The sequence below is a fragment of the Amblyomma mixtum genome, chromosome 1 (genome assembly GCF_055824585.1).
Source record: "Amblyomma mixtum isolate Tamu chromosome 1, ASM5582458v1, whole genome shotgun sequence".
Taxonomy (NCBI): domain Eukaryota; kingdom Metazoa; phylum Arthropoda; class Arachnida; order Ixodida; family Ixodidae; genus Amblyomma; species Amblyomma mixtum.
This window is the reverse complement of record NC_143012.1, coordinates 307175185-307188308: the sequence shown is the minus strand read 5'-3', so window position 1 is coordinate 307188308 and position 13124 is coordinate 307175185. Positions and strand designations below refer to the sequence as shown.

General features: G+C 44.3%; 1 non-coding gene across 1 annotated transcript; it reads left to right on the top strand.

Moving 5' to 3' along the window:
* The first annotated feature begins 391 nt into the window (after nucleotides 1-391).
* TRNAT-CGU (transfer RNA threonine (anticodon CGU)) lies at nucleotides 392-463 on the top strand. Its single transcript has one exon. It is a non-coding gene; the product is annotated as a tRNA-Thr (tRNA).
* Nucleotides 464-13124: the final 12661 nt, after the last annotated feature.

Below are 13124 nucleotides of genomic sequence, written 5' to 3'. Positions count from 1 at the left end.
AGCTCGGTCAACACGGGCTATATCGAAGCTATGGCTATATGGAAGTAATCGCCTGGCCCCTTCAATTTCGTTATAACGAGGTTCATCTGTACTTCACACTTGGCAAAGGGAGTTTCATGCAGTTCCTTCGCGGTGACTGGATTTCACTCGCTGCGGGTTCTTCGCACAGCGATTTATGTGAACCGTTCCTTCTTTGTACCTGTATGCTATTGGAAGGCATAAAGTCTGCCCTGATAATCTTAGCTTTCCCGTTTGTAGAGCTCGCATATTTGTGGGTGACCACCGCAACGTGTTCATATACGTTCGGTCGTGCAAAGACCATAATGCCAAGTTCTGCATTGTAGTAATTAGCTCTCTACGTAGGCGAGATTAGATAACCGAGCGCACATCCGCCGCTATAGCTCAGTGGCAGAGCACTGGTCTCGTAAACCAGGGGTCGTGAGTTCGATCCTCACTGGCGGCTAACAATTTTTTTATAACCTTGGTCATTTAGAAGAAATTACCCATTAAGTGCGCAGATATCTCGCGCACTGCAAACGCACAGTTTCGTCATATCTTCAGATACTTCGCTGAGACACGTTACCATGAATATACCAAAAGCTTGCGCATTAAAGTGATGACGCGAAGCTTTCATTTCAAAATGTTTGCTGCTGGTGTGTATTTCATGAGTTCTTTTGAAAACCGAGCTTTTGGTTCTAGCGATGAAGCTGGGCGAAGAAGACTTAGAAAAAAAAAAGGGGGGGGGGGGGGGGGGAAGCCTCAGACGCGCGCATATTGTTCACTTGTTCTTCCCGTTATTTCAGTGCGCCACCTTTTCCGAAAATCCAGCTACCTCAGGATCAGAGGAGGCTTCAGGTCAACAGATTCTTTCCGTGGTCTTTACTACACGATGAAGACACTGGGGAGCTTGAGCTGTACAGTAGCTGCCATAGAATGACTTTGCAAAATCATGTAATTTAGGAGAGTCAGGATTCTCCTGGGGCTAAATCACATAGGATCACAAACCTAATAATTTATTGGACTAGCTAAAGTTTATCCTACAGGTTGAGTTTTTATTATTTATTCATCTTTATTCAACACTAGGTGATGTTAAGGCAAAAAGCCAAGTTCTTTCCTTCCTCCATACAAAAAAGCGAAAGAGGCTTGACTGGGCCAGTGCACTAATTCTTTACAGCAGTGATGGTACACTGCAACTATGCGTATTATATAAGTACAAAGATCAGTTTTAAAAAAATTACGACCAATATAAGATAATGGACATTGATGAAGTCAAAGGTATCGCTCCCGGAATTAAGTTTTAAATACATTTTAGCGACGACAGATAGACAGCCAGTTCTTTTTTTCTCTACAGTAATGGGTTTATTAGCTAATTTCTGCAAAGGTCGCTCATAAAGCAACACACAATTCTCTGTAGCTTGGTAATGGCAAGTACTAGGGAAATTAAATGAACTAGGTTAAATACAAAGCACAGCAAGAAATGTGCGTATGGATATCTTTGTATTTAACCTATCTCTCCCCCCCCCCCTCCCCCTTTTGTAATGTTCCTACCCAGAAGCTGTAAATAAATAAATAAATAATATGTTTTAGATGAACTTTTTGTTGGGCTAGATGGTGCATGTTGTAAGAAAAGAACAGTAGCGCAACCAAGACGAACACAAGAGAGGACCACACAGGACTAGCGCTAAACTTCATCTAACTTTATTTACTAACAGCGCAGCAAATATAAGGAAAACCAGGACACGTGCAGAGAGATACCAGTTTCCACACAACACTATCTACAGAACCGTTCAAGATATGCCATTTCCGATTTGAAGAGGTTCACCGACGTATCGCTAACACAAGATACACCTATCTTCCTTATATGATATGCTTCCAATAGTTCCCTTGCCCTTGTGTCTTTGCTTTTACCTAAAATCTTTATCTCATGAAACCGTGGTTGGCACTTTTTGTGCACCTGTGTGGTCCTCTTTTGTGTTCGTCTTGGTTGCGCTACTGTTCTTTGCTTACAAATAATATGTTCTTTTTATTTCTTGCCCATTATCATCATCAGCCTGACTATGCCCCTGCAACACAAAGGCCTCTTCCATGTCTCTCTATTAACCCTGTCCTTCGCCAGCTGCGGCCGCTGTATCCCCGCAAACTTCTTATTCTCATCCGCCCGTCTAACTTTCTGCCACCCTCTACTACGCTTGCCTTCTCTTGGAATCCAAGAGAAGGCAAGCTCAGCCCACGCACCGCGTCCTTTATATCGGAAAAATAAAAACTGCGAAGTGGGCGCTGTAATCAAAATGACCTGGATGGTTAAGAAGCGAATCTTCTTTACAGGAAATTAACGAAAGAAAAACGGAAGGAAGAAAAAAAAACCCCCTAAACCGGACGTGAGCCTGCGAAGCCGGATACGCGACGAGCGCTGAGCGCGTTGAACACCACCTGCAGGAAAATCAAAGCAGCTTAGGGAAAGCCTGCGGCAGTGAACAAGAGCCGGTAGCGGCGTAGTCCCTTACCAGAACGCATGCACTTGCACATAGACTAAGCCAGATATAGGTACTGCATGACATAAGTCTTAAAGGGGGCCGGAGAGTTTGGACCTCTTGAAAGCGTTGACACGTAGAGCAAGATGGAGTTGGGGACCCAAAGCGTGGGAGGTATGCGAACCGATCGCGGCTTCAGCGCCCTTCGTGCTGTATTCAACTTCGGTTAGCACTCCGGCATTCAACGAATGCATCGTTCGATCACCGCGATCTCCGCCATCTAGTGAGTAGTGCCTGCACAACCAAGGGAAGGCTGCATTCACTGATGTCTAAGGTTGATACCTTGCATGCAAACCAGGCGGAAAGAGAGAAAGCGATCATGAGAGTGAGGGTGACGCGCAGCATACGTATCGAGCCAGGCTGGCGCAGGCAGAACAACGGGCGAAGCAGCGACGATGGAGTGTGACTAGAGCAGAAACGAGCAGCGCTCCACAGCTAAGTCCCTCCACGAAGTAAGTGCCTGCCTCTCCACTGCACCGGCCGTGTGAAGGGCGCGCTCCTCGACGAAAGGAGTTTGCCGCCGCCGCCGCCACGGCCCGGGATTGGAGTTGCGCTCTCGCTCGCCAGCTCGCGAGGGGGTGGTTTTTCTGCACGGTGATGGATGAGCCTTGCGAAGCGGGCTCTGAATGCTCAACGAGCGGAAGCCGACGCTCACAATAAGAAGCCATTGTGGAGACGCCCCCTCCTCCCCCCCCCCTTCCTCCTCCTCCTCATCTTTTTCCGCGGCAACTCGTCGCCGCCGCCGCCGCGCCTTGACTCCTGTTTTCTTCCTGCCGTCACGCCTCGTTTCTTTCTTTCTTCGTTTTTTTATTGTTTTTTTTTGTTTTCAGCGAGAATGACAAGTGAGTGCAGCGCCTGCGTTTGCTTCTTTCTTCACTCTTCCCTCATTTTACCTTTCCTGTCGTTCCTAGTTCATCGTCGTCGAGGGAAGCGTACGCGCACACAAGGTCCCCAATGCATGCAAGACAAACGACAGTCAGGAAAGTGAGAGACAGACATGGGGGCGAGGGGTTGGAAAGAGAGAAAGGAGATGAAAGAAGAGAGAACTCAATTAAGCAAACTACGCGCCCACGGTGTCAGTTAACGAAACACTACAAAGCTTAGCGAAGACAGATTACGAAAAAGTCATGGCTGTTAGTGTTTAGGCAGTCGGCGTACGGGACATTTTAAAGAATAAAGAGCGAAATGGAGGAAGTGAAGAATTCAGTGAACGGGGCACCTGCGTCTACGTGAGGGAATAATTTGTCATGTAAACGCAGGACGAAGGCGAGATAAAAATAATTATTAGTGCCACAGGTGTTCTTCTGGCTTGCGCATAAAGACGACGACGCGTAAGGAGGCACGCATTCTGACTTACTGCAGCGCTCACTGTGGAAAGAAGGCGACGACATAAAAGTACAAGTTGATGAAGAGCGTTGGCGGATAATAATCACATCACGGAAGGAACCAGTGCCCTGACTCTGCTCATTTTTCAGTAGGCGGAGCCGCTCTCAAACCTGAGACTCTTGCTAAAGCACTGATAATCGTGTTCTGGATAGTTTTGAAGTACTGTAATAGTTGGTTGCACGTGTCATATGTCGTATGTTGTACGCGTAGTATCAAGCAGATAAACGTACGTTGTTCCTTAACAGAGAGCGCACTTTGTGACCAATAGAAGTGCACTCGTTAAAAAGCTGTGTCACATTTCTGATATTTTTGTCAGGTTCTATCTCTCTGGTCATACGTCGAGTTCATAGTCCAATCTAATAAGGATAGAAACACCTACTATAGTGTGTTTTCAGTTTACACTAATAAGCGTCTCAACACAGCATCTACTCCTACCTTTCTAACATCAGCAGAAAAAGTTGTTGCTGTGCAACCAACAGGCGCCTGTCATTAAAACTACAGATATGCACCTAAAAATGTGGATTGTATTCGCACAATAACGGTGACCTATAATGTGCTGCCCTCTGCTTTTAAAAAAGCTTAAACACCGACCTCCGCTTTTCATGACCGAGACTGGCTGTGTTCAAGAGTGTCAAAACTGTCGCTGACACAGCTCACGCGCGAATGAGGATTGCCGGAGAAGAAGACACAAGAAAAAAACAAAACAAAAAAGACACCCATGAAGGCAGAATATGTCTTTGTCCCTCCAGCACTCGACGCGAATCGGAGAAAGTCATCCCCTCTTACTCTTTTCCCTCTTTATTACAAGCGGGAACACAGAGAAGATAGGTGGACAGACACCAGCAGCACAAAACTCCCAAACAGAGAAGTTATCAACAACAGTAAAATTCCGACCAGCGGCGAACAAGTGCAGCCGCGATAGGCGCCGACGACCAACGACGAAAGGCTGAGTGTGCACCGGCTGTGGCAAGTATACGACACGAAGAGCGAAATGCTTAGCACCAGTGCAGGAGAGCGTGTGTGCGAGCTGGTGGGGGAGTGTAGGGGGGCTCGGCTCGACCGCATTATAAAGCCGCCCATCGCGGTCAACATCGAGACAGCAGGCGCGCAGTGTTCCGACACCTACAACAAGAGCTGCCAAGACACAAAGAATGAGGCTCGAACAGCTGAACCAGACCACGGCAGCACACTGCATTGTTGCTACACGATGCGCTTCCGAGAGCGCGGGAAAGAAAAAAAAAAGGCTGCTTCATATAAAATGATTTGGTACCAGCTGAGCTTCTCCGGAAGGATACGGGGAGGGGGTAACGGTTGTAGCTTTAATAGGCACGTTATAGTTTGGGTAGAAACCACATCGGTAAGGCTTCAGCGGCTACCATACTTTTGTTCAGGATCCCCTATAAGGTTTTCAACATCAACAAGAAATTAAAGGTTGCAGCTTTCACTCCAGACGGCTCACCCGAACTAACTGAACAGTAGAGTTCTCGAGCTATACAGCTGGTCAAACGTCGCCGCTAATTATCATAACCATCATCAGCAGTCAGGCTGCGCACACTCCAGGACAAACGCATTCCCCATACTCCTATATATCTCCAATTAGCTGCATCCCGCACCGTGTGCTGCCGCCCCATGTCCCTGCAAATTTTCTAATCTCATTTTCCCACTTGAATCTCTTTCTTCCCCACTAATTTTCTCTCTCTCTCGGAGCCAAATTTGCTACCTAATGAGCCATTGGCTAACAGTTCTCCAAACCACATGTTCCGCCTCAGTCAGTTTGCTTGCCTTAATTTCTGCTAGGACATCATTAACCCGAGTTCTTTAATCAACTCGGCTCTCTTCCTTCTCTAAAATTTACCCATAGCATTTTCCGTTTCACAGCTCGCTGATCTCTCCTCAATTTAATTTCAAGCATTTTCTTTGGACTCCAAGCTTGATCCTTGTGGGTAAGTACCCGGAAGAATGCCTCTATTATACAATTTCCTCTTGGCGGGTATTGATAAGCTGCTGGCGATAACCTGGCGGTAACCTAAACTGTTTCCTTTTTCTATCCTCCAGATCTGCGGCCAATTTTTGGCCTGTAGGCATAGTGTACTCCCTTACAATATAGAGTGCCTCACTGCCTATCGTGATCTCTTCCAAGACTTGAGCATTGCTTTAGTTTTCATGATACTGATCGCAATAAATATTAGGCTAATAATTAACTTAATGGATATCCTTTAGCTACGGCATAACTAAGCTGCTAATATCAGCCTACTACGAAAGCCTAAACGTTTCGATACGAAATACTATACGAAGACGTAGTTTACGCCTATCTTAGGATGGGTACTTTGTAACGTAAGATTCAGCGACTGCTGAAGAGGTATTTTTATCTCACGATATATTGAGGCGAAGAATTTTAGAGCGACACGCGTACCGGGTATTTCGCCTAAAATGTCCTGCAGTTTGAAAATAGTCGTTTTGATTTAGAAGCGCGCTTTTTTTTCGGCATCGCATTCTTAGCGGTGTAGCGCATCTGAATACGTCTGTGACGAACTAGTATGAATTGTATAGTAAACTTTTAACTATTACTTCAAGTCGTCTTATTTATTGAGAGGTGTGTAGCTCACCGAAAGTAATACCCGCGTCAGTTTTAGAATTTAGAAAACGCAGTTACCCTCTGAGCTTCGACCCAGCAAATTTTGCCGACATCGCGCCAAAATATACATCCGCTTTCGAAAACCTTGCAGGCAAAGCAACCCCTCCAGCGTACGTAACACGTCGAAATAGCCAAAATTTGTTGGGCTACAGCGCCAAGGGTAACCGCGTGTCAGAAATTCGAAAGACTCATAGGATATTACTTACGGTGGGCTACACGCGTCTCAATAAATAAGGAGACCAACGATAATAGTTATAAAGCTAGGTACTCAGTATTAGTTCACCAGCCTATTCCGATTCCAAGTTAACCAGCAATATTCTGATACGCTACACAGCTGACGATGCTGTGCCGAAAAAAGCGCCTTTCTCACTCAAAAATCCTATATTTGGAAATTGCTAAACATCTTCGGTGGAACACTCGGTATATTTTGATGGCAAGTAAAGTTCTTCTTCTTCTTCTTCTTCTTCTTCTTCTTCTTCTTATTATTATTATTATTATTATTATTATTATTATTATTATTATTATTATTATTATTATTATTATTATTATTATTATTATTATTATTATTATTATTATTATTATTATTATTATTATTATTATTATTATTATTATTAATTGTGTTTAGCTTCCGACGAAACAAGCCCGCCGGAATAGATGGTATATCGGCTGCACTGGTACAGCGGAATTTTCACGCTCTTTCGGACATACTCCTCTTCTTGATTAACGGGTTTCTGGAAAACGCCGTAATACCTGAAGATTTGAAAACTGCTATCGTAAGGCCGCTGTCCAAGGGAGGACAAAAGAACGCTATCGAGAACTACAGACCGATTTCTATCCTGCCAATTTTATAACAGATTTTAGAGAAATTCCTATTTGAATGTATGACTTCCTTCTTAGATAAATTCGATGTCATTTCAAACCGTCAATATGGGTTCATTAAGGGAAGAGATACTACTTTATTGCTTGAGGAATTTGCTGATGAGTTGTGCGCTGCTTTCGATGAAAACACGTTTAGCTGTGCTCTTTTTCTAGACGTTAAGAAAGCGTTTGATACGGTTAATCATGCTATTTTATTAGAAAAATTGTACCTTCTGGGTTTTCGAGATCCTTTCTATGCTATTCTAAAGAATTTCTTATGCGGACGTTCACAAGTGGTCAGAATTAACAGCCAAATGGAGCAGAGTGCAAAGCTCCCTGTGAAAGCGGGTGTGCCACAGGGATCTATTCTATCACCATTGCTCTTTAATATATTCACAAATGATCTCAGCTCAGTAACATCCAAGTGCTTGATTTTTCAGTACGCGGACGACACAGTTCTGCTCACGAAGCATATTAACTACGAGACGGCAGTGAATGTGTTGCAGGAAAACATTAATTATGTCATGAAATGGTTTTCCGATAATGGAATCTCGGTGAACATAAACAAAACCAAAATGATATGTTTCAGAAATCCGTTAAAGACGCTACTTATAGACAGACAAGTATTCTTGCATGGTCGTGATTCCCTTCCCTGTTGTTGCAAGCCAATAGAATATGTAAACTCGATCAAATATCTTGGTGTTGTTTTTGACAGCAGATTATCTTGGCATGACCACTTGTCATATCTGTGTGCTAAGCTACGGAAGGTTGCATGGTTACTTTTCAATATGAAGTCTTTGGCGCCGATGTCAGTGAAAAAAAACTATAATTCATGCACTTGCGTACAGTGTTCTCAGATACGGCTTAACTGCATTTGCGCCATGTCCTTCACGCTGGCATTGCCGTATTGATAGTATACTAAAAAACATGTTGAAGAGCATTGTGTACAATTGTCACATGCCATCCGGCACGGACGTCTTTCAGTTCCTAGGTCTTCCGTCATTTCATTCTCTTTTTGTGCAGACAGTTGTTCACCGGCATTTTTGGAATTCAGACTTTTTAATTATTAATACTCCTAAACGGAAATTAAGGAAAACATTTCGTTATTATGTACCGCGGAGTGTAACTAGATACGGGAAAGCAAGGCGCTGTGCTTATGTACCTGAAATCTTTAATGAATTACCGGATGAAATTTTTGCTGTAACTTCTATGCGTGACCTGAAGATGCATCTGAAAGCCCTGTGTTAATCTTGGTATTCTTCTGTTAGAGTGAAGTTATGCTTAAAATAGTCGTTATTTCATTTATTTTTATTTTTATTTTCACGTATACTCTTGGTTTAGACTTGAATTTCTGAATACTTATGCTGTTAACCTGTGTTTTCCACATTTTTTTTTGCTCTCGCTTGGGTGTAACGAGAAGCGTTACTGTATCTAATGCCTTTTTTGTAGTCCTGGCCGTAACTGCCGGGCCCAGTCACTCAAGCCTCTTGTTGGCTTTGACGGGCCTGAACCTTATTGTATTAGCTATAAAGTGGCAATAAACATTATTATTATTATTATTATTATTATTATTATTATTATTATTATTATTATTATTATTATTATTATTATTATTATTATTATTATTATTATTATTATTATTATTATTATTATTATTATTATTATTATTATTATTATTATTATATGTGTAGTTATAGAGCGCTCTTTTACAGTGACAGCTGTTAACCGCCTGTTTCTACCTTTTGTGTCGTCGTCGTCGTCGCACTAGTAGTAGTAGTAGTAGTAGTAGTCGTCGTAATCGGTGCCACGGTAACCATTCTGATGGTGGTTACCGCAGAAAAAAGAGGGTATGACGAGAGCGGAGGAAAATACTAGCAGTCAAACTTTTTTCGCTAAGTTTGGCTGCCTTCGCTGGAACTTAAGGGACTGTGGCGCAGTATTGGTGGTGGGAAGCAGCGCATTCTGTTGGGTAAGCGTGATAGTGCTATCTATTTTGCTCAAAGAGTCCGCAGGGATGTCTGAAGTTCACAGGCTGCTACAGAACGGACCTGAGCAGATGCGGGTCAGTCGTTTGTGTTCTTCTCCCTTCCGCATTCTAATTTAACATTTTCTCTACGCTACGCCTTCCCTCTCTTCAAAATTTCTTGCCTCTCTTCCTCTGTGTCAACGCAATTGTATTCGAAAGCAGCGCGCGCAGAGTTCAGCGCATTCCTTTTTCCTTCTTCACACTCCGCAGAACTTGCTCCCTCCTATTCAATTTCTTTGAGGGAGGACATTTGCTAAGCTCAAAACAAATACGGGTTGTGTGGAATACAATATCCCTTGCGGATCCACGCCCAAATCTGGGTTGAAATGGGCTGAGAGATTGCGTGGCTTTGCGAATTGCGAGATATATCTGCAGATATGTGGCAGGCTTATTTGCGCACAGCGAAACTAATAAGGACCGGTTTAGGTTAACAGGGAATTTCGCGCCCGCGTAGTCTGGACGCTATACAACTAGACGCGACGCACTCCTCCCGAGTTCCTCATGAGCGGCGTATCGCTTCGTGCCACGAAAGCTTTCCGCGTCAACTGCTCGCGGTCCAAGGCAGGCGCAGATTCGCGCACAGCTTGGACGAACCGTGCACAGGTTCCCGTTCGCTCCTTTGGCTGGATTACGCAGCCCGTTGCTTAGAATCCACTGCAGTGTGCACAGCTATGGGCGGCGTATAGAATCGTGCCAAGTTTGCGAAAGCTTAACGCAAGGCCCTTTCGATGCTTTCAGGGGATTCCGTGGACTTGAAAAGTAAGAGATAGGAATGAATTGGCAAAGTCAGTCTAGTAATAGCGGAAATCCGGTACCGCTAAGTTTCGATAGACAGCCGAATTTCTGATCTCTTGGGTGACAGCTAAGCACAGCATTCAGTTTTCTATACGCACTAAGCACTATGGTGTATCTACTTTTATGAAAGGCTTCGCCGAAACGACACAGAACAGCTGAAAGTCCTGCAGCTTAAAGCAGCAATGCAAACGGAACAGAAGTACTGAACTGCCTGCGTTTCACCCAACCTCTCGAGCTCTAATGCTGTTTTTTAACGAAATTTAAACTTACGTACGCAACAAAATGAAAACAGATGTCATTGGCGCCAGGAAAGCAGGATTAAAGTGCTCTTTACATTGCATATTTTTAGTTGTATCTGTATAGAGGAGTGAAACTAGGGGTGGATGATTGCGATACGTGTAGAAAACTTGGTAGCAAAAATAAACGTCCTCTCCGAAAATGAGTCCGAGCAAATCGATGGCTGTCGCCTGAAAGTTTTTCACTGTCTATTTTGCCAGTTTTCTGTTAAGTGACGTTCATGCTTGTGTTGTTACTGGAACAGTTAATCTTCAGCGGTAAACGAAAGAAAAAAGGAAGTAAACACCGACCGGTACGCAGAGGAGAGTTCAGTGCAAATCCATCCCTGGAGGCACCTAGCGTGATCGCGCGCAATCGACCTTGAAAGGGCAGACAGGCATGAAATTCCCCGGATGCGCTGCGAAAGCCCGCAGATACTCCCTGTGTTGCAAGGGGGTCGCTGGCCGTATTGAACGGGAATACGGCTGCTCGGTACTGACTTCTCCAGCTATTGAGAAACGATAAAACCAGAATTATTTTTGAACGTTATTTTATAAACGTCGTGCCGGGATGGTTAGACGAGACTTACTTTCTTTCTTTCTTTCTTTCTTTCTTTCTTTCTTTCTTTCTTTCTTTCTTTCTTTCTTTCTTTCTTTCTTTCTTTCTTTCTTTCTTTCTTTCTTTCTTTCTTTCTTTCTTTCTTTCTTTCTTTCTTTCTTTCTTTCTTTCTTTCTTTCTTTCTTTCTTTCTTTCTTTCTTTCTTTCTTCCTTTCTTTCTTTCTTTCTTTCTTTCCTTCTTTCCTTCTTTCCTTCTTCCTTTCCTTCTTCCTTTCTTTCTTCTCTTCTCTTTTTTCTTCTTTCCTTCTTTCTTTCTTTCTTTCTTTCTGTCTTTCTGTAGCTGCCATTTTCCAGCCCCCCATAAGGCTGGATGTGACCGTTCTGGAAGAACCGAAACTTTAAAGGTAGTAGACATATCTGTAATGCACACGAAGTAATGCACATCTCATTTAGTAAAAAATCAATCAATCAATCAATCAATCAATCAATCAATCAATCAATCGATCAATCAATCAATCAATCAATCAATCAATCGATCGATCGATCGATCAATCAAATATTTAGTGGGCTTGCACTTATAGTACCCATTCTCCGCATTGAGCCGTCTGTCTGTCCGTGTGTATATACGTTTATAGAGTATATACCAAGCAACCTGCCAACTGCGTCAGGCAGCAGCTCAATTAATCTCGACAGGATGCTCGAGAAGAGGGACCTGAGTCGCAACTAAACCCAAGCAACCCAAGTTCCACCGATGGCAGCGTCTGCCATACAAAGGCAGTGGCGTAACGTTGGACCGCTGCGTTACTGCGCCAGGAGTGGTATGGGGACTCCCAGGGATCTAGAATGTAAAAGAGAGAATGACCAATCCCGCGTATATGGACATTAGCCCTTTATCGCTATCCAGTCAACTGCCATCAGGGAACACTGCATCTGAACAACGGAACCGAACCGAAGAGTTGGCGCACTTTGGCCTAACTACGCATACCGACCATCATTTTTTAACGCAATAACGTTTAGGAGCTCATGTCGCAGAAAATACGGCGTCGTTGACCGTCAGCGAAATATCCACGAAACATCCCCAGAGAAGCGATCAAGGAGTCAGGTGGCCCACCTAGGTCACGTGACCGTGCGGCGTTATCAGAAACTGCCCACCCGGGTTGTGAGCAAACTGCCCACCGTGGCAGGCGGCAGCTAAACAATGAGTGGCCGCTCGGGAAGAGCACAAGCCCCATCCTATGGCAGCACCTGTCAGCGCAGTGATGCATCGCTTAACCGCTGCACCACTGCGCCGCGAGTGGTGTGAGGACTCCCGGGGAACTATGAATGTAAAGTACTGAATGACCAATTCTGCATATATGGGAATTAATTCATTGGGGTATCGCGTCATACAATTAAGGCGGAGCTTAACCCTTAAATTTTATTTTCATCAACCGTGTCAGCGGGGCCGTGATCGAAATGCCATCGAGGATTTGTTGGTTTGACAGGAACTACCCTACAAGTTACGTTTCAACCACATGTGGCTTGTAAGGCCAATCAGCGACTTTCTCTGTGCTACTGCTATTCTTATGCCGTTTAGCGCAGCACGCATAGACTGTTTGGCCCTCCCCACTGGGAACTTCTGCCATTCAGCAAAGCGATCTTCACCATTGTAGTCATATTTACGGCACAGGCAGCCAGCGCTCGTATCTCGATACTATAGAGCTGTTTCATTCTAGTAGCGCCGCCGCGGTGCCTCAGTGGTTATGGCGCTCAGTTGCTGACCCGCAGGACGCGCGTTCGATTCCGGCCGCGGCGGTCGATTTCGATGGAAGCAAAATTCTAGAGGCCCGTGTACTGTGCGATGCCAGCGCACGTTAAAGAACCCTAGCTGGTCGAAATTTCCGGAGCCCTTCACTACGGCGTCTCTCATATAACCTGAGTCGCTTTGGGACCCTAAACCCCCATAAACCAAACCAATCATCCTAGTAGCAACAAAATTATAATTTTTTTGCACCAAATATTATGCTTACTCCACTCTACTAACTTCTGGAAATAGGTATTCGCGCTCGACTACCTCTCT